Source organism: Euprymna scolopes, chromosome 16, assembly GCF_053919585.1.
Source record: "Euprymna scolopes isolate OS-2025 chromosome 16, ASM5391958v1, whole genome shotgun sequence".
NCBI lineage: Eukaryota > Metazoa > Mollusca > Cephalopoda > Sepiida > Sepiolidae > Euprymna > Euprymna scolopes.
In genome coordinates, this window is record NC_136497.1 from 25378785 (window position 1) to 25403100 (window position 24316).

Consider the following 24316-nt stretch of genomic DNA (forward strand, 5'->3'; position numbering starts at 1 on the left):
AAAATTAATTACTTTCTACCGGCTACATCTCATTTTATCCCTCTCTCTCTCTCTCTCTCTCTCTCTCTCTCTCTCTCTCTATATATATATATATATATATATATATATATATATATATATATATATATATATATATATATATATATATATATATATATATATATATACGCAGTAGCAGGCCGGCCAGCATTGTCCAGTCGTAAAATACGCTTGATTATGATATTTTCATTAATGCAGATTTCGTATTTATTATTATACTAGCATTTCAGCCTGGCGTTGCCCGGGTGTTTGGAGGTGCGTGTTCAGCAAAAAAACCCAAAAAGTGGTAGTAGGAAGGCAGGCTCGAACCCATACCGCGAAGGAGGAAGAGAACGTGAAAAAAAAAGTGACGTCTTTGCTGTTGCGATCATCGCCAAACCGGAAGTGACGTAAGTTTAAATTAAGGCTAGACAATCGAAAAGAGGGGATGACTTTCGAAAATATCGGCGAAAAAAGCGACCCCTCCCTGTTAAAAAGTGCCCAGTTGAGAGTGAAGAAATTAATGTCTTTAGCCAATTTTTCGCTATTTGTCGTCTGAAGGGTCGAGCTTCAAAACGTTTCTGATCTTGTGAAAATCCGTCGCCTCTTACGAAGGTTTTAGGCGGACATGCAAACAGACATATATACATTTATATATTGGTAGCTCAAATTTTCGACCCAAACCGATTAAAAAGCTTGCCCTATCTCGAAATACCCTTTATGTAAAATTTCAAGTATTTAGACCAGAAATTGTCTGAGTAATTTGGTAGAGACCGCAGAGGTAATTTTCTTTTAAACTTTGACCCTATTATGACACCTTAGCCTTTATTGTTTTAGGCTCAAATCAAGTTATTAAGTTAGATCCATGTCCAAGGAACCTATATCTAAAATTTCAATTGTTTATACCTTAAATTAGCGGAGGAGTTTGGTAGAGTTCTCAAAAGTCAAATTGTTGAACTTTGACCCCTTTAACAGCCAAATTTCTGACCGAAAACAAATTACAAAGCTTTTTTCAAATCTCAGTATCCTGTATATCAAATTTCGAGTCTGTAGACTTAAAATTGAAAGAGTTATTGCGTAGGGAAATGTACACAGACAGGCACACAGACATGTTCACTTTTATAGATATATAGATTATACTAGCAGTTCAGCCCGCCTTTGCTCGGGTCCTATGAACTGTTCATAACTTTATGTGCATATGTATATGTATTATAAAAAGTTGACTCATGTCCACCTAGATCTAAAATTCCAAGTGTTTAGACCCAAAATTGACGGAGGAGTTTGGTAGAGTCTGCAAAGGCCAACTCTTTCAACTTTGATCTCTTGACAGCCAAATTTTTGCTAAAAAACTGATTAAAAAGTTTGCTTTCTGAATATATTTATGTAAAACTTCAAACGTTTAGACCCAAAATTGCCTGCTTCCCTCCGGACTACAACTTGGATGTCTTCAAGTCCAATGTTAACAAATTCCTAATGAACCGCCCCCTTAATTAAACACTTCATCAAATCTCCACACTAACGTAATGTACTTGCAATAACCCTTATCCCTGAGTGGCTTCCGGACCTTGATAAGTGGTGATCACTGTGTAAAAAAAAAAAAAAAAAAAAAGAAAAAGTTTAATAGAGCCCGTCACGGTTAAATCATGTTAACTTTGACTCATTTACAGCCAAATTTTCGGCCAAAAACTAATTAAAAATCTTGCCATATGCCTAAATACACCTTATGTAAAATTTCAAATGTTTAGACCAAAAATTGGCTGAGTAATTTAGAGGTCAAATTTATTTTAACTTTGACTCGAACTTATACCCCTTAACATTTATTGTTTTGGGCTCAAATGAATTTTAAAAGTTTTATCCATGTCCAAGTAACCTACATCTAAAATTTCAAGTGTTTAGACTCAGAATTCTCGGAGGAGTTTGGTAAAGTTTTCAAAGATCAAATCGTTGAACTTTGACCTCTTGATAGCAAAATTCCTTGCCAAAAACCGACTAAAAAGATTTTCCCAAACCGTAATACCTCTTATGCCAAATCTCGAGTATGTAAACTGAAAATTTATAGAGTAGTTTGGTAGGGAAATGTATACACACAGACACTCACAAACACATACTCAAAAATACGCTTAAATATATTTTAATTCATCTAAATTTTGTAGTATTATTACAAAGCCAATTCTCTATTGAATATTATATTGCATTTAGTACAGGGTGTCCCAATAAAATGTATACATTCTTTAAATGACCATAAAACGAACATTTATTATAAGAAAGTTTCATGCATAAAATATTGTGAAAAAATATAGAAACCAGCTAATTATCGAAAGTGTTCAAATCATTGGCCATTGTTGTCCATGAACAGCTAACAAAGCTCACTGATTGAATCGAAAACATTCCTAGTCAGTCCAATTGGTATGTTAACACATCTTCTTTCAATGGTTGCTTTCAACTTATTCATTGTAGCTCGTTTTGTGGTGTGGACCGATTGTTTAACATGCCCCCTATCCCCCCACCGCCCTCCAAAAAGAGAACAATCCATGGGAGGGGGTAAAATCTTGTGAGCGTTGATAGTACTTGATACTTTCTCTTTGTCTTACCTATCTGTTTCGCAGTGGACTATCAAAATATGCTCTTACGTCATGATAATAGTGTGGAAGTGCTGTATCCTGCTGGAAGTGCCATTCTTTATTTCTAAACATCTCTTGGGAACGTGGCATAGCGTATTCATGTAGCAAGTTGAGATATTTTAAAGAGTGTATACATTTTATTGGGACACCCTATATATAGTACTGATTCAAAAAGTAAAAAAAAAAAAAATGATTCGGGTGCCATTAGTTAAAATTGAAACCAAAACATTTAACGCTCCAGTCGCGTTCCTTACCGCTTGAGCTATGGACAAAGTTTAAGTTTAAATCTTTCTTATCTACCTCAAACTATGAACGAATTTGTGCAAGCACAAACATAATAGAAATATATCACTAAGTTGAAATTAACTTCTTTCATTTCAACTTGCCGAGATATGACTGTACACGTTAATAACCCACCCAAACAAATATTTTACTCATAATAAATCATCCTTGGTGTATGATTTCTGTTTCCTGTTAATTTCAATGTTATGTGATTAGTAGTTTAAGAGTTTATCCGTTAAATATTTCCAAACAGATACACACACATACATTTACTGTTTTATTTATATAGATAATAAACAGCTGTTTTAGATGAATTCATTTCAGGTGCATCACCGATTTACCGGCAGCTGATGATTCTGCACCTTTTTGTAATCCGGATAAAATCATGAGAGGAGCTTGGTAATGTGGTTGCTGTAAAGTTAGCTTACTGAGAAGCCAACAAGTGTCATTGTGTGCCTTTCAATCGTAGACGTGTCCCTTTTCTTTCTGATATTCTAAAGCGTGACTCTTCTAACGATGATAAAGCGATTCGAAAACTTTCTTTCTCATCAAGTCTTTCTTGGAGCTCACATATGAAATCTATTATTCCTTCTGCTTCTCGTAAACTCTGTTCGCTATTGCTCGAAACATTTTCTCACTCTTGTTTATTATCCGCCGGTAAAAATCTACTACAAATTGGATCTGCTTCATTATATGGCATTTGTTTAGTCCATTCTTGTGGGTTCGTAATACAACTATTAATACTACTACTATTATAGTTTATCAGAACACATGGGCAATGATGGAAGCACGTAAAACGACCGCTACGTGCTATCTACACCACTAACGCTCTTGCTGTGTATTTGATGCACCACCATTTAGATAATCTGCTGGTGTACTGTGAGGCTACATATCAACAATATTTATTCTTCAGAATGAATTTAACAAACAACTTGTAAATGTTATGTGTCCACATTAAAGACACATTTACCCCCCCCCCATCCACATCGGTGTCCTACTTTTTGCAAATGATAGCTTAACAACACAGTCATTACCTATCTAACTCATCTGCTTTCTGCTTTCGAATAAATATGCTTACTTATGTACCATTTGTTTAGTCCTTTCTTGTAGACTACTACTACTACTACTACTACTACTACTACTACTACTACTACTACTACTACTATACCAGAACAGAACGCTTAAGAAACCCCACTAAAAAGTACAAATATTCAACCAACCATGCCTCTGAATCAACAATAAATGCTAGAGACTACTGTAAGCGGATGCAATGTAAACTAACACTTTTTTTTAAATAGAAAACGCTCCAGACGAGGCATGAAGCAACTTGATGTAAGGAGCTAACAAGAATGAAAGACGATTATTGCAAAGACAGGAGATGCCTATTGACCTTAGTCTTGAAAAGACCAAGAATATAAGCAAGAGGAAAATAGCAGGAAGCTAGTTCGACAATCTTACAGTTCTTGGCAAGAAGTTACTAGAATAAGAAGCTTTATTGTAATGAGGTATTAAAACAGCGAATTGATGGAGACGACTAGACGAACTAATCAAGCGAGCAGGAACAAAGTCAGCAGGCAATATATCAGGTATTCTGAAAACACATGTCATAAAAGTATTTGTGAAAAGACTGAGACTAGCAACATCACGTCTGTGTGTGTGTGTGTGTGTGTGTGTGTGAGAGAGAGAGAGAGAGAGAGAGAGAGAGAGAGAGAGAGAGAGAGAAGTTGCAGAGAAGAAGGAAGCGTGGTGACCAATCAGATCGCAGATACGTTTGTGCATCTTATTACTTCTCTAATGGGACAAAGATCGCTCCAAATACGGTAGTGGTATTTAATACACAGTTCATTTAATGGAATGACATTTTTTTAATTGTTGCTGCATCTCCACAAATCTTTCTAATCGTACAAGCTAAAGCTTGCTTGATAATTTAGTAATCATCAGCCGACAATGGATTAAGTAATAATAGTTTACAGTAAGCATATCAGATCTGACTTTTTTTGTATAGGACATTTACCGTTGTTAGATATATTTACAAATACGATTGCGTCTGTAATAATTTATACAGTAATAATGTACTTTCACAAAATATGAAGTATTTTTAGGAATTATAATAATGTACTTTTATAAATTATAATAATGTAGTTTCAGAAATTATAATACCATGCGTTTAGAAATTATAATATACTTTTATAAATTATTATAATGCAGTTTCATAAATTATAATAATGTGCATTTACAAATTATAATGATGTCATTTTAGAAATTATAATAACGTACGTTTAGAAATTATAGTAACGTACGTTTAGAAATTATAATAATGTATTTTAGAAATTATAATAATGTATTTAAAAAGATTTTTAATATGTACTTTCAGAAATTATGATAACATACGTTTAGAAATTATAATGTACTTTTATAAATTATAATAATGTAGTTTTATAAATTATAATAATGTACTTTCATAAATTACTAGCAGGGAGACCTGATGCTGCCCGGGATTGAATAATGATCGACGAAACTTCAAACATGTTTATTGTCACCGAAAATCGGTTAAAGCTTCCATTTTAAATCAAATCAATTAATTGCCTGCTCTAGTTAGGGATTCATTGCAGTGCACCGTGACGACGCTTCACACGCCTCACCGAAGTGGCTAAGTTCACTATACAGTGTAGTCTACATTCAATTATAGAGAGCCCTCTGTTGATTTTATAAAATTATTTTTATGTATGATGGATTGAATTGAAGTTTAAAATGCAAAAGATAAGTGTCATATTTCAATTGTACTTTAAACAGAAACATTCATTTCGAACGCGCTCCTGTCATATCAAAGAACCTACTGTTGATTTTATACGCCGAACACATTCGTTTGCGGAGTGATAAAAATATTAAATGGACTTGTGATATAATATTGTATAAAAATGGTAGTTTAGATCAATTTCGGACTGTTCCATCTTTAATATTTATTTTTGTCATTTATCGATTTTCGGTAATTATCGGAGGAATTTCGCTACAAAGCCTATATAAATACACCCTCAGAAAAATGAAGTACATTTGTATGAAAATAAAAAAAATCGGCCCAAAGAACAAACAGACATACAGTTCCTTTTATATAATATTAGAGATAGATAATAATGCACTTTTATAAATTATAATATATTTTTTATAAATTCTAACAAGACACTTTTATAAATTATAACAATATATTTTTAGAAAATATAATAATGAACTTTAATAAATTATAATATATTTATCGAAATTATAACAATTCACTTTCATAAATTATAACAATATATTTATAGAAATTATAATAATGCACTTTTATAAATTATAATATATTTTTAGAAATTATAACAATGCACTTTTATAAATTATATTATATTTTTAGAAATTCTAATAATGCACTTTTATAAGTTATAACAATATATTTTAGAAATTATCATAATGAACTTTTATAAATTATAACAATATATTTTTATAAATTATAATAATGCACATTTCTGAATTATTATATATTTTTATAAATTATAATACGCACTTTTACAAATTATAACAATATATTTTCAGAAATTAAAATATTGTATTTTTATAAATTATAACAATATATGTTTAGAAATTATAATAATGCATTTTATAAATAATAACAATGTATTTTCAAAAATAACAATAATGCATTTTACAAATAAATATATATTTTTATAAATTCTAATAATGAACTTTTATAAAGTATAGCAATATGTTTTTAGAAATTATAATTAGGATTTCTAAAAATTAATGACAATATAGTTTTAAAAATTATAATACACGTTTATAAATTATTACAATTTATTCTTAGAAATTATAATACTGCACTTTTATTAATTATCACAATGTACTTTTGGAAATTATAATAATGCACTTTTATAAATTATAACAATGTATTTTTAGAAATTATAATAATACCCTTTCATAAATGTAATATATTTTTAGTAATTCTAACAATGTACTTTTATAAATTATAACAATTTATTTTTAGAAATTATAAGAATGCAGTTTTAGTAATGGTAACAATATATGTTAAGAAATAATAAAATTCACTTTCATCAATTATAACAAATTTTTTTTAAAAATTCTAATAATGTACTTTTATAAATTATATTTTTAGAAATTATTATAATGCATTTTAGAAATTATAACAAAATAGTTTAAAATTATAATAATGCACCTTTATAAATTATAGCAATATATTTTATTAATTCTAAAAATGCACTTTAATAAATTATAATATATTTTAGCGATTATGATAATGGATTTTTATAAATTATAACTATATAGTTTTAAAAGTAATAATAATGCACTTTTATAAATTATAGCAATATATTTTTAGAAATAATTATTATACAATTTTATTAATTATAACAATATATATTTTAGAAATTATAATAATGCACTTTTATAAATTATAACATAATATTTTTGAAAGTATAATAATTCATTTTATAAATAATAATATATTTTTTAGAAATTATAACAATACGCTTTTATAAATTATAACAATATATTTTAGAAATCGTAATAATGCACTTTTATAAATTATGAGAATATTCTTCTAGAAATCATAATAATGCACTTTTATAAATTATAACAGAATGTTCTCATAAATTATAATAATGTACTTTATGAATTATAACAATATATTTTTAGAAATTATAATAATGACCTTTTATAAATCATAACAATAGATTTGTAGAAATTCTAATAATGCCTTAGCATTAATTATGATATATTTTTAGAAATTATAATAACGCATTTTTATAAAATATAACAATATATTTTTAGAAATTCCAATAATGACCTTTTATAAATTATCTCAATATATTTGTAGAAATTCTAATAATGCTCTTTTATAAATTATAATATATTTTTAGAAATTCTAATAATGCACTTATATAAATTGTTACAATTTATTCTTAGAAATTCTAATAAATCACTTTTATTAGTTATAACATTATATTTTTATAAATTCTAATAATGCACTTTTATAAATTATAACAATATGTTTTAATAAATTCTAATAATGCACTTTTATAAATTATAAAATTTATTTTTGAACTTATAAAATTAACTTTTATAAATGATAACAAAATATATTTAGAAATTATAATAACATTTTTTATAAACTATAACAATATATTTTAAAAAAATATAAAATGCCCTTGTATAAATTATAACAATATATTATAAGAAATTCTAATAATGTACTTTAATAATTATAACAATATACTTTTAGAAATTATGATAATGCACTTTTAGAAATTATAAAGGAAATGATATATTGTTAAGTAGTTTTAAATTCTTGAATGATGAATAAAAATTTTACTTTCCTATGTAAATAAATTTGTAAAATTTAACTATAATTTACTGTGCCAAGATTCAACAAATTCATAACAGATTTGATTCATGTCATTATCGAAATTTCCTTTTGAAGTTTTTATTTCATTAAGTTAACTTTATCTCTATATAAATAAGATGAAGTCATTTTTCCCCTCTGAGTTTGACCTGAATAGGATTAAAACTCAAGAATTTCATGCAAATGTAATGTGAACAAACTGCTGCACATTATCTGAGGTGTGCTATAGGCCTATTACCATTACACTTTATCGATAACAGTACATTCCTATATTTTTTTCTGGTGAGAGTTCACTACCAAAACCTGTAAGAATCAGTGAAAGTGGTAAAATATTTTCTCTCTATTACATACTCCCCCCGCGACCACTTAACACCGTTGCGGATACGTCCGCAGGGGAATTTGGGAGGAAACACCGGTTTGAGTTCTTAGTGGCTTAAACAATTGAGCCCAAAACAATAAATTTAAAGGGGTCATAATAGGGGCAAAGGTTTAAAAAAAATTGACCTCTGCGGTCTCTTCCAAATTACTCAGACAATTTCTGGTCTAAATATTTGAAATTTTACATAAAGGGTATTCAGAGATAGGGCAAGCTTTTTCATCAGTTTGGGTCGAAAATTTTTAGTTATCAATATATAAATGTATGTATGTATGTCTGTTTGTATGTCTGCGTTATACTTTCAATAGAGGCGACGGATTTTACCAACATCAGTATCGTTTTAAAGTTCGATATTTCATACGACAAATATCGAAAAATTGGCTAAAAACATTAATATCTTCCCCTTCAACTAGGCACTTTTCTACAGGGGGTCACTTTTTACGGCGATATTTTCGAAAGTTATCCTCTCCTTTAGATTGTCTAACCTTAATTTAAAAAAAATGTCGCTTCAAGTTTGGCGGTGGTCGTAACAGCATAAACGTTAGGTTTTACCCCGTTCTTTTCCTCCTTTGCGGTACAGGTTAGAGCCTGCCTTCCTACTAATACTATTTTTTTTGCTCAACATATACATCCAAACACCCGAGCAACGCCGAGCTGAAATGCTAGTAATATATAATAGATATATATAATACATAATATATATATATATATATATATATATATATATATATATAATACATAATAGATATATATATATATATGATATATATTAGATATATATATATATATAACTAGCATTTCAGCCTGATGAAAAAGCTTGCCCTATCTCTGAATACCCTTTATGTAAAATTTCAAATATTTAGACCAGAAATTGTCTGGGTAATTTGGAAGAGACCGCAGAGGTCAATTTTTAAAAAAACTTTCACCCCTATTATGACCCCTTAAAATTAAAAAAAAAAGTTTTGGGCTCAAATAAACTTATTAAGCTAGATCCATGTCCAAGGAACCTATATCTAAAATGTCAAGTGCGTAGACCCAAAATTGTCGGAGGAGTTTGGTAGAGTTCTCAAAGGCTAAATCGTTGAACTTTGACCCCTTAATCGCCAAATTTCTGACCAAAAACAGATCACATCCATTTTCCCAAATCTCAGTAACCTGTATATCAAATTTCGAGTCTGTAGACTAAAAATTGACAGAGCTATTGCGTAGGGAAATGTACACAGACACACAGACACGTTCACTTATATATATATATATATATATATATATATATATATATATATTATATATATCTATCATATATTATATATAGCTATTATTATATCATATATATATATCTATTATATATATCTATTATATATTATATCATATATATATATTATATTATATTATATAGATATTATATATATCTTCTCTATCTATCTATCTATTCTCCTATCTTCTATCTTCTTCTATCTTCTTCTATCTATCTATCTATCTTCTTCTATATATCTATCTTCTTCTATCTATTCTATCTTCTTCTTTCTATCTTCTATCTATCTTTTATCTTCTATCTATTCTCTCTCTATATAAATAAAATGAACACATTTTTTCTTGTCTTACTTTGACCTTAATAGGATTAAGAATCTAGACATTTTATGCAGATGTACTATGCACAAACTGCATCATGCTATCTGAGGTGTGTTATAGGCATATTGCCTATCCACTAACTCGAAGATCGGAGCTTCCTATATTATATATGGCGAGAGTTCACTGCCAAAACCGGTTATCATCAATGGAAGTAGTAAAGTCATCTCACTCTAAAAAATCATACTTCCACCGCCACTCATTTACACCGTCCATGGCCATTCACATGCGATAAATAAAGACGAACGTCGGTTTAGGTTTTCATAAAAACTGGACTGCAAACAAAAAAAAAAACACAAACCAAAAAATTTTACATTTTCTTACAGTGCATTAAAACTTATGATACTTCAATTCCGTTTTATTTAGCATTCTTCGGCAATTACAACATCGTTTTCTTTGCTTTTTGGGGAGGGATTTCATGTATCTTCCCTCTGTTTTTTGTTCCCTTTCTCAAATTTTTTTCTTCTCTCTTTTCGTGTTTCCTCTTTTTTTCGGCAAGTTCACGATCGTTTCTTTTCATTTTTATTTATTTTTATTTTTATAAACTTTCCTCTACGAATTTTACATTTTGTTTATTTTTTTTCCTCTCTCTTTCCGTTTTTCCTCTTCCTTCGGCAAGTTTAACATGGTTTCCTTCTTTGTAATACAGCCAGATTTTTAACACTAAAAAACGCGTGCCATGGTACAGCTAGTTATATATATATATATATATATTATATATATAATATATATATATATTATATATATATTATATAGATATAAATTATATATTTTAAAGGGGATTAGAACAGCAGTTTAAAGAGCAGAGTGTATTTTAATGTAATAATAAAATCACTAGTGTAATTAAAATGCAAGAAAAACAGTGCTCGTTGTAATGTAGATATATAATAAGCTCAATAGGAATATATATCATAGAGCTATTTTAATATTTAGTAAAATGATTGATAATTCATAATTAAAATTAAAAATTAAAGATCGGTTTCATAAGGAGGAACACAACAAAATCAATAAATTGTACGATCGTTTCGGAAACAATGTTTTTATTGAGATAGACACGAAGTCATGGACAATAATTTTAACATATAGTTTTTTGAAAGAAAGTCTTCTCATCAGCAAAAATATTGGGTGGGTTCTTTTAAGACACCAAAAATAAACCTAGCATTTTTTAAGTAAGGCAGAATTTTTAAGTAACGCCGAATTTTAGATTTAATAAGATATTTCAAAAACAAAGGGAAATAATCATATTTGGCTAGAAAAATGAATAATTTAATTTAAATGATCAAAGGGGGATAACCATTAATTATTTATGTTGTTTTTTTAAATAAAAGAATCTTATTGGTAGTAATTAAATAAAGATAATAATAATATTTTTAATACCAATTATAATATTTATTTATGGAACTTAATAAAAATAGTAACATACAAAAATTAACGTTATATAGATATTTAAATAAAATAGAAAACAATGGTAAAACTATCAGATAAACTAAAAATAATAATCAAAACTATATTTATAAAGTTACTAATTTATAAGTTATAAATTTAAAGATAGATTATTAATAAGAAAATTTTAATGACTTCTGGTGGTTTATATTTGTCAAATTTAAACCAACGTTTATAAATGCATCCAGAGAAAATTTCGTCTTTTAGATTTAGGAATAGTTTTATTTTTATTATCATTATTATATTTTAAAATATATCTACAAAATGCACAGAATCTGTCCACCGACATATATGTTTTACATAATCCTATCATTTCCCATTTCAAATTGAAGGGAATCTTTTTATCATTGAGTCGCCAACTAAGTAAGTTTGGTTTACCGGGGAGGGATTTTTAAAGGACTGTTTGTGCGTTGAAATCCTATGCTTAATAAGTCCAGATGTGGAACGAAGTAGATTACGTTTTGTTTAATAAATTTGTTCTCAGGTAGATTAGGAGTGGCATTGGTATGTAATAGGTTTGTTTGTATTTGGTAGATTAGTTAAAGGAGATGCAGTTATTGAATAACTGTGTGCCCGAGTTATGGTTGCCATTAACATAATTTATATTTGGGGTTTGTGACACTGTGCAGCTATAAATCACATTTTTTATCTTACAGGTACCTTGTAGAGGGCATTTATTTTTTCTTCTACAGTTACAGCCTATTATAGTTTCTATATTTGTATTTTGTATCTTACTAATTTTTTATTGTTAGAACTAATTATTTTTTGATGAAGGTTTGGCATAGTTGAGTAAGACACTTTGATCGTATTCTTATTAAAGATTTTATGAGGGGCTTTAAAGTTTTTTTCTAATATTTTTAAGAATTCCCTGGCTATGTTTGTCTCAAGAGTTTTAGAATATAGACGGTTGAACCATAGGATCTCCCTACGTCTATTTTTACACTTATGGATTTTGGTTTGTTGTTTATTTGTGTTAGTGGTTAATACGCGCGGTTTAATTTTGTTATGCATTGTATTTTGATTATTTTTTTGTCATCCGTATGGCCATATTATAGGTTATTATGTTTTTAGTAGGTTTATTATAGTTTTCAATGCAGTTGTTGTTTTTATCATTTTCATTTAGGTATTTGGTTTGCGATTTGTATCCTGAGTTTTTAAGGACCTCATTGTAATATTTTTTGTTTTTGTTAAATATAGATTTGTTAGAAGATAGTTTAGAAATTCTTAAAGAGACATTGGGAACTATTGATTTCAGTATTGACTTAGGGTGGTTTGATTAATTATGAACATATAGTACAGATTGGTTTGGTTTATGAAAGGGTTCAAAAGTAGAGTTTTCAAGATTTAAGGTTACGTCTAAGAAATTAAGTATGTTTTACTAGAGTAGATTTTTATAGTAAGTCCGTAATTTTTAAATAATTTATGCAAGGATTTAATTGCTTTTTTGAAATTCTTATTTGTGGAGTTTGTTACGAAAAGTGCATCATCTCTGTATAGGCCCCCTTCCAATTTGCATTGTTCATGGAGTGTAGAATGAATTTCATCTAAAAGGAAAAGGTCCACCAAATCAATGACCCTAGATGAGTCTATCGAGCCTATTAAAACGTTAAAATGGTCAGGGGTAGTGTTTCTGGTCCAATATTTGTTGTCAAAGGTTATTAAAGATTTTCTAGCTAGGAGTATTACTTTAATTTCGTTCAGTGTTATATTATTAATATATTATTTAAAAAACTATCTGTTCAAATTATTATCCATGACTTAATGTCTATCTCAATAAAAACATCCTTTCCGAAACGATCGTACAATTTATGGACTTTGTTGTGTTCCTCCTTATGAAACCGATTTTTAATTTTTAATTCTAATTATATATCATCAATCATCTTACTAGATATAAATTATATATATATATATATATTATATATATATATATATTATATATATATTATATATATATATATTATATATATTATATAAAAGAAAGGCTTCCTTCAGTCTTGACAGACTATGGATATCCACTGTAAGGGTGCCTGCGCGTGAAATTTGTGTGGCAAGAGTTGCGCAATCTCCAACCACGCCTATCCTGAGTCAACATTGTTGCATACCAGTGGCAAGTTGAGGTACAAGACGACTGGAAACAATGCCGAGATAAGCGGAGAGCACATACAGCGCCTAGAATTCCCAAATGGTCACCCATCTAGTATTAGCCAGGCTCAACGTTGTTTAACTTCGGTGATCTGATGAGAACCGGTGTGTCAACGTGATTATGCCGTATGTATATATTATATACATATATTCTATATATAGTTATATACATATATATATATATATTATATATATATTTATATATATATATTATATGCATATATATATTATATACATATATATATTATATACATATATATATTATATACATATTATATACATATTATATAGATATACATCATATATATATCATATTATATATAATATATATTTTATATATATATTATATACATATATATAATATATACATATATATATATACATATATATATATTATACACATTATATATATATATATATATATATATTATATATATTATATTAAAGAATAAAAGTCCGATATCGACCAAAGTTAACACCTTCTACAGCCTCGTATCATAAATGCATTTTAGAAGTTGTATTACAGCACCCGCAGAAAATCCCAGCGTATAAAATCAACGTATATTCTTTTATAATGCAGGGTATATTCGAAATAAATGTTTCGTTTTGGAGCGCATTTAAACAATGATATTTTTAATATTTTACTTTAATTAAAGTAATTATGTAAAAATAATTTCTTAAAAGTAACAGAAGGTTCTACAGAATGCAGTGTAGACTACAAGGTATTGTAGACTAAATTAGAAGCATGTGAAGCCTCCCCCCCATCCCAGTATAGCGAGGAGAAGGCTTCCCAATAGAGCAGGCAATCAATCGATTTGATTGTAAATGGGCGATTTCAATGACATTACTAATTTAATCTCGGTAACGTCGAGCCTCCCGGCTAGTATGGTGATCTCCTCCACTAATGAACAGATCATTTTGAAACATATATTCTACACAATATGGCGAGTAACAGCTGTACACTATTTTTTAAAAATATTAATATATAAAGTTTAACTTTTAATTAAAATTTTTATAAACTGATTATTATGAAGTTTTGAATATATATTCTTAACATTGATAGAGTTCAAAATAGACTTCGTAGCCTCGTAGGAGATGTCCTTTTCTCTTCCTTGCAACCTCTATCTCACAGAAGAGATGTTGCGAGTTTGTCTCTGATGTATCGATATTTTCATGGAAGGTGTTCGACTGAGCTTCAATCTATGGTCCCCCCTCGCCAAACTTTCACAAGAAACACCCGTCTAGTTGTAAACACTATCAATAATTCCCCCCACTCTTTATCTGTACCTAAACCTAAACGTAGATTCCATGAACAAAGCTTCTTTCTTAGAACTGCACGCTTGTGGAATTGTCTTCCGTTTTCCTGCTTTCCGGCTGACTACAATATGGTTGTCTTCAAGTCTAACTTAAATAAGTTCTTGATGAACCGTTCTATATAAGTTATCAAATTTACCAAATTTTTATTACTAATGATTACTATATTGTCCAATTTCTACTGTACACTCTTTAACCCTTATCCTTGAGTGGCCTCTTGCCCTTGATAATGTGGTGATGCCTATGTAAAAAAAAACAAAACAAAAAAAACAGCAAAATGGTTTAGCCCGAATTACATCATTTAATTACGGTATTTTTTCCTTTTTCTTATTCAGTTTTCATCCCAAACAAGGCACAGTGCCACTTTTATGTAGGGACTACTATCAGGGACATAGGTTGCAGGGACATTATGAAGGGAGACGGACAGCAGCAGCATTACATTTGAACTTCTGCATGTCAGTACAATTGGGAAAACAAAATCCCGGAAGAAACTATTGGAGTAGAAGCCTTTCTTACACATAGGGATCTCTACTGTGTAGGAGTAGGATTTAGCTGCTTGTCGAGTTTGTCGGGGTTATTTATGTCGAGGGGGTACAAGTGCTTGTAGTTCGTCAGAGCATTTACCATTAAAATACTTGCAGAACAGTCAGAGGGATGCAACATTTCGTCGATGAGACAGAGGCTGAAGCTTACATCACAGTTCAGGACCTATCAGGTTGGCGACTCTCTTTTGAACTCTATCCAGGAGTAAGAGACTAGTAATAGATGCACCAGCCCAAATGTGACAACAGTACTCCATACATGGGCGAATAGTGACCTTATAGAGGTACAGGATAATTTCAGGCGTAATAGCTTTCTAGCACGTTAGGGAGAGCCCACCTTCTTTGCAGCAGCCTTGGCAATGCTCTCAATGTATCTGTTCCAACTCATGTTCCCTGTGAGCGTTAGGTCGAGGAGTTTAAAAAGAAGTACTTTCAGGTAATGTGTTTTTGGCCATTGCTATTGGTGGTAGAGAAGGTTTCTTGTAATTATTGCAGGAAACAAGCAGCATTGAATGTGACCATTTTTGTCCACATTCCACTAGTATATTATTAGTCTGTATATAAACATATATATATATATATATATATATATATATATATATATATATATATATATATATATATATATATATACACCCAACTAGCTGAAACCACCGTCAATAATTTTCTTCACTCCTTATCTGTGTCTAAATCAAAACGTAGATTCCATGAACAAAGCTTTTTTCTTTGAACTGCACGCCTGTTTAACTCTGTACCGCTTGCCTGTTTCCCTCCCGACTTCAACCTGGATGTCTTCAAGTCCAACACAAACAAATTCCTGATGAACCACCCCCCTAAGTAAAGACACCTTATCAATTCTCCAATACTATTGCTACACTCTCCCATTGATTACTGTACACACAATAACCCTTATCCCCGAGTGGCCATTGGGCCTTGATAAGTGGTGAACTCCATATAAAAAAAACAACAAAAAACAAATAGGTACCTTTAGTCTAAAAATACAAAACAAAAAAAAAACATGTATGTATATACAGAACAGTTTTGACTCCCTAAATGTACCAGATTGGATTGGCTTGTTTAAGTTATGGGACGAAAATTTTAAACCATAATGTCTTTGAATCCCTGTAATTTAGTCTTAAAATTTTCTATAAAACTCAGCTATTTTGACTTGATTAAGTATTTTTGGAAATATTTTCATATGAATGCTAAGGAATTAACTTCGTCCACTTTTCCCCATTGTGTTTAACTAATTTTTTTTCATATACTAACATATTAAATACTGCCCTTGGGTGTCTAATACCTGTCTGTTTGTCAGGAAAACCTAACATGAGGATACTTTTCCCCACAAATAAACCCTAACTAAATATTTAAAATCAAATAAATATTCGCAACCCAAATAAGATCCCGATATGCCTAACCCGCACTGGCTTTTACGAGGAATGGTGCACTTTCTCCAAATGATGGTACCTCACTTAACAGCACGAAGCTGGATACTCCACCAGACTAGATGATTCTTATTCTGGAATCCAATAAGACCAAGAAATCCCAAGAATGGTATACTGTCATATTCAAATGGTCAATAAGGGAAAGGAAAATTATGTCCTCGATTTTTTTACTAACTCAGTGTTTGAGATGTAAAGAGGACTTTAATGGAATATTCGAATATCTATGTATCTCATATAGAAATCAAATGTTAGACCCGGAAAGCAGGGTGGGGGTTTATTTCTGAGACCTGACTGAAGTAAAATAAAAAAAAAGGATGATGACATAACGTACACATATGATTCTATTATCCACAAGTGTTTAAAAAAATGTTTGCATCTTTTAATAGAATCAGAGAAACGTTACATTAAGATATTCTTGAAGCGTTTTTCCCTTTTAATAATGTTTGCTCTGCGCGAAAAATTGCAAACCCGAAACGCAAAACAACAGTGAAATAATAAACGAAACAATGAAATTTGTCAAGAAATGCTTGAAGATCCTCAGAATTGTCTTTCAGCCGCCGTGAAAGGAAGTGCGAATTATCGAATAAGAGGTTATCGGTGACAAGAGCGACTGTGAGGAGTTGAACTCAATGCTATTTAGCATCTTTAGTGGTGATTGAGGCGCGTGGGGTGTTGCGGGGTTAAGAGCACATTTCATTATGAGAAAACATTGTCGGGTGGCACACATCATCTTATTCCCGCTTCCAACCGGCTTGATGAGGACTCCCAGCTGGTGTCTATTAAGCCGCATTTTTATGTAAATACGCGGTGCGATTTAGTTTTAAAAAATTGCTCGAATTAATTTGTTATTTGGATAGGATCCGATTTGCATCTCCGAACAGACGACAGCTGTCCAAAGAATCCGAAAAGAGAGACAAGCTGGGATTAAAGGAGAAAAAGGGGAGTAGAGGGGATGAGTATATGCGTGTAGAGTGGGAAGGAGAATGCACGATTGAGCGAGAAAGACAGAGAACAGACACGTCTAGAGATATAAACAGTAAATAATTGGCGCGATGTTTTATGCGAGCATAAAAGCGTGCGTGTGCAAACGAGATGGCGGGAAGAATTACGGTCTTCTTTTAAAACCAATGATGGAAGTTATTTGAGAGAGGCAAAAATATGATCAAGATGAGTAAAAAAAGAAATAAAACTGTTTGCCAAAAAGGAATACACCTCTTTTTCTGTTCTCTGCAACCTCTTTCCCACAGAAGATACGTTGCGCGCTTGTCTCTGTTCTAGCGTTATTTTCATAGCAACTGCTCGTCTGAGCTCCAGTATATCGTATCCCTTTGCCAAACATTCACAAAAAACTCTCGACTAGCTACAATCACTATCAACAATTACCCCCACCCACTATCTGTGCCTAAATCTAAACGCAGATCACAAAAGCAAAGGTTCTTTTCTACAACTGCCCACCTGGAGAACACTGTTTCACTGACCTGCTTCCAGACAGATTACAATATGGTAGCCTTCAAGCCCAATTTAAACAAGTTCTTATTGAATCATCCCCTTAAATAATAAAATTCTACCCAATTTACACCATTAACTACTCTACCACTTTACATTCATTAACCGTTATCCTCGAGTAGCTTTCGGGCCTGGATACGAAACATGTGGGGATAGATTAGGTTGAAACCATAGTTTAGCTGAACATTTGGAAGAGGGAGATATTTTAATTAAATTTGCCCCAACTTTAAAAAAATCTTTTTTTAGGGTATTATTTCGATTATTTGGACTATTGTTCTTATCTTTTCGCAAAGTTTGCTGCCCCCACCATATATATATATATATATATATATATATATATATATATATATATATACAAAAAAATTAATAAATAAAAGAATTGCTCTACATCGATTTTGAGTTAATGAATTTTAAAATGAGATCAGTACGCGCCCGTGCGTCAATAATATGTATGCGCTTGGTAAAATTATTAACTATTAAACTTATTTTTATGAATTATGGAATGTGTATTCTAGTCAACAGGGTAAGTAATGCGGGCACATTATTATTATTATTATTATTATTATTATTATTATTATTATTATTATTATTATTATTATTTTAATTAATTTATTTTTATTTTTTAAACATACCCATTTAGATGGAATTCCACCGAAACTGTACCAATAATTTTAAAGAAAGAAAAAAAAAACATTATTATTTAATATTAATGCAATATTTATTGCTTATACTGATCTTGGGATAAGTATATTTCTAGTATGTATATAAAATAGGTACCTATATTCTAAAAAAAAAAGCATATATGTATATACTGAGCAGATTTTACCCAAAATGGTCCAGATTGGATTGGATAAGTTATGGGAATTACCGATTAATTCTTTCTGTAACAAAGTAAACGCCATAGCGAACAATAAGACGAACTAAACAAAGAATTATCACGGATTTGAAAAAGAACGGACTGGTAAGTAAAAAAAAGTGGAAATATAAGAAATAAAATCGTGAAAAAGAAGGAAAAAATGCTGATATGGAAATAATTTCTCATATAAAAAGTTGGTTAAATAAAAAGAGAAAGCAAGAACTAGCTGAAGATGTAACCTCCGATCTTCTTCAAGTGTTCTTGCCGAACTTGGTAATCTTTCTGGCGAACTCAAAATATTCGTGGAATTTTAAACGGAACCATTTACGAGATTAGCATACTATCGCTTAGTTATCCATGAGTCCGAAGTAAATCGCAATTGTATTTTGAGTGTCACCCACACCGAGGATTGAACCTTCAACCTCCAGAAAAATGTAACTTTACAACTTAATTTTACCAAATACTTTATCCGCAACGATTCGTGGCATAACGGATAAAGTACTTGGTCAATTCATTTGTAATTTACACTCTTCTGGAGATTGAAAGTTCAATAATTAGTGTAATGTCAAGAGCATGCTAATTACCAATACTCATATCAAAACTTGATAAAAAAATCCATTTTTATTTTAATCTGTAAAATAATAGTAATTAGATTATACAGATTGCCCCCCCCCAATACCAGCCATTAGTAAAATTCATCAATCTTCTCTGCAGTCTAACTATATTTTATACACATTAATTTTAGATATTAATTTATTTTTATTTCGGACTATTATTCTCATATTTATTTGTTGTTGTTTTCATCTTTATTGATTGTTGTTTTTCACGACGTTTCGGCCAACTATTCCTCTGGCCTTCGTCAGGTGGATAGGAACTTCGACGAACTGCGACGGATAGGAACTTCGAATCTCCTAACTGCATTCTCAGCAATCACTGCCATCCGTAGTTGTTGTCGTCTCACCACGTTTTGGCCAAGTAAACCTCTGGCACGCTTTGGGTAGGATTGAAACCGCTATTTTCAGGCAATGTCCATCTGGAACCGTAGAGATGAAAATAACAACTAACAAAGATGAGAATAATAGTCCGAAATAAAAATAAATTAATATATATAATGCTCATCTCAAAAATGAATTCCAATTAAGGAATAATATATATACCAATCGGTACGGACCCGACTATGGAAGATCAGATAATAAATAAACGTGGATTTATAAGATCAAAGAATCCAACCTTGATCGCCCTTCGGGGCCCGTTGCGCAGTTGATAGATCTCTACGGTTCCAAATGGACATTGCATGAAAATAGCGGTTTCAATCCTACTCAAAGCCGGCCAGAGGTTACTTGGCCAAAACGTGGTGAGACGACAACAACTACGGATGGCAGTGATTGCTAAGAATGCAGTTAGGAGATTCGAAGTTCCTATCCGTCGCGGTTACCACCTGACGAAGGGCAGAGAAATAGTTGGCCGAAACGTCGTGAAAAACAACAATCAATAAAGATGAAAACAACAACTAATAAAGATGAGAATAATAGTCCGAAATAAAAATAAATTAATATATATAATGCTCATCTCAAAAATGAATTCCAATTAAGGAATAATATATACATTAATTTTAGTCTATGCCTGACTTGGCCGCCAAGTTTTAGCCAGGCATGCTCAACAATCTTTGTTTTATCGCAGTTCAATGATTACAGAAAACATCTGGATACGACGTACAAAGTTGTCAATAATACTGCCGACACACTCTTCTATTAGCACTGCCTCGATTTGGGCTGTGATGGCCCTTTTCAATCCAACGATAGTTTGGCGATTATTTTGATAAACATTATCTTTAAAATAACACTAAATTATCTTTAAAACTTAATGCAAAAAAAAACCCCAAACCGAACAAAAAATGCACGCACTGAATATTATTTTGCCGAAATATAGTTGAATTGCATAAAGACTTGTTTCATTTATGAAAGAATATATGGTTAGCATTTTTTTAGTGGGAGTGTGTAATCAATCGTTGTTTTCAAGGTTACAGCCATGATAATATCGTTTTCTTTTAAACAATTAATACTAAAAACAATTCTGTGTTGGTTATTAGTTATTTTTTATAAGCACCCATTTTTAAATCGCAATCACATATCCACCTTCTGGAAGCCATATTGAAATCAATTTGAAAATAGATAAACGGGCACTTGTGGATTCTAGGTTTGAGGGACATCTTTTTGAAATCGACTCGGAACAAGGGGAGACAATTACGCGTAACTTATTGATAAAAACAAATAAAACACACTAAATTAAAACAATATCATGAAATATAACATTAATTCATTGAATTAAAATATTTTTCTTAGATTTATAAAATAATTAGAATTTCGAAATATGTTTTTTTTATATTTTCACTGAATATTATATGTTCTTTGTGGACATCGCCATTTAAATGCAACACTTTTCACACTTTGTAGATGCATGTTTCAGAGGAAACTAACAATCTGTGAGTCTGTAAAAATTCTACGATGTTCATAACTTATTTTGTTATCGCCATTTTAAACCGTAATCATATATTTGCATTTTTGAAACGATATTTTAATCAATTCGAAAATAAACAAATAGATTAAAAAAATGACTACTCAGATACTTCTCGTTGATATTAGTCATCATTTTTAGTCGCCATTTTTATTAATCATCGAATAAAATAAAGTTGAAGTAACAACTTCTGTTTGTAATGCCTCTCACTATTCTATTTAAGTAACGTAGTATGAAAAATGAAACCTGATATGGCAGCAAGAATCAAAATGTATAGAATGTTTTCTTTTAGATGGAACGAACTTTAAATTGACAACTCTATTTTCTTTAATTGCAGATTTAGCAACTATCGGTTATTTTGAGTTCAAATTGGTTTGGCAATTCATTATGAAAAGATTGATACCCGGGCATGGTGTGAAAATTTCAAATGATACGATCAATTTGCAGAGAGAAACATTCATCGAACGAATAAATTTACGAAATAAACCTTTCAACTGGCCACTTAGTTGGTGAGATTTAATCCAATTAGATTATTTTCTCTGAAAATATGTAAAGTTCCATGACTACGCTGATAAACCAGACACAATAGACCACTTGGAAGATAACATTTGATGTATTATTGCCGAAATACAGACTAATTTAATGTGTAGAGTTCGTGAAAATTAGACTTCTAGATTACGCCTTATACACGCGAGCCGCGGACCATATACATATATGTCCGAAATTGTATTTAAATTATTAATACCAGAAAATAATCTTTAGAACAAACCACATATGTATATAATAAAAATATTTTTTATGTGATTTATTTTAATTTGAAATTCGCCACCTCTAACCGAACACCATTTATTTCATCATCAGGAGCGATCCTGCGGTTTTAACAGCGTCGGCGACCATGACTCTCCAAATTGTAGGAGCCGTGGAATCTCGGGAAGACAAGTGAAGACGGTAGTTGCCTGTTGCTTTTAGTCTTGATTGGGGGATGCGTCTCCCCCCATGAGTTAGACGCGCTTCCATATACTAACCTGGAAATTTCTACGACTTATTTAAATATGCCTAAAACGTGTAAATGATAAGACAATTAACAAATACTAAAAATCCGAATGATTAAAAAATATCAGTGGACAATGAAAATCTAACGTCAATAAAAATTAAAAAAAAAACACATAACTTATGAAGAATGTCAGTAAACTTAGGTTCTATTAATGTCATGTGAACAAAATACCAACAAAGCAAAAGATGAAAAAAAAATAATAAAACGATGAAAAAAAAAATGAAAAAATATAATAAAAAAGAATTTACAAAATTAAAAGTGAAAAAAATAAAAATAAAAACAGCTGAAAAAATAAAAAAAGGAAGAAATGGAGAAGAAACTGAGAAAAAACAAACAAGATGAAGAAATAAAAAAGAACTGTAAAAAAGGAAATAAATAAAAAAAACAATGCGAAAAAAAATGGAAAAAGAAAAAAATGAAAGAAAAACAAACTGAAAATTAAAAAAAAAAGAAATGAAATAGTAAAAAAAAGAAGGAATAAAAGTATAATTAATATGAAAATAATTTCTCATATAAAAAGTTGGTAAAATAAAAAAGAAAATAAGAACTAGCCGAAAAAAAGCAAAAAAGTTAAAAATAGATTAAAAGAATACAAACTGATGATATTGATGAAAAACTGATGAATTTTTAAAAAAATAGAAGAAATAAAACAAAAGGAAAATCGAAAAAGGGAATAAAAAGATAAGGAACCAAAGAATAAAAGACTAAAAAAATCGTGAGAAAATAAAATAGAGAAAGAAGAGAAAAAGTAAAGCAGAGACATATTAAAATGCAATTGAAAAAAAAATAACCCAACAGAAAAAAATGAAAAGACATATTTAAAAAAAAAATTAAAAGGAAAGAAAAATGAATAATTACCGAAAAAAGGATGGAAAATGAAGACAAATTGAAAAAGAAATAGAAAAAAATTAAAAGATAGAAAGAAAAAAAATAATGATAGAAAAAGAAAAGAAAAGAAAGAATGCAAAAAAAAAAAGAAAGAAAGAAATTGATAGGAGAGATATTTTCCAACATAAAATAGTAAATGCAGAAAAAATAAGTAAAATTCATTTTTATTAACATAGAACACTTGCGATACCTCATTCTCAGAAGTCACTAACCGGTTAAGTATGATATTTAATTAAACAAGAAAATTGTTTGGCAAGAAATTGTCAGTTCAATATGAAGTAAAGAATAACATGTGAACGAAGT

The 24316-nt window shown here is 30.2% G+C and overlaps 1 long non-coding RNA gene and 1 pseudogene across 1 annotated transcript in view; both read right to left on the minus strand.

Moving 5' to 3' along the window:
- The window catches only part of LOC145296254 (uncharacterized), a 248261-nt gene that overhangs the window by 70138 nt on the left and 153807 nt on the right, over nt 1-24316 (minus strand). The gene's annotated exons all lie outside the window — the stretch shown is intronic.
- LOC145296583 (5S ribosomal RNA) lies at nt 13910-14026 on the minus strand (annotated as a pseudogene).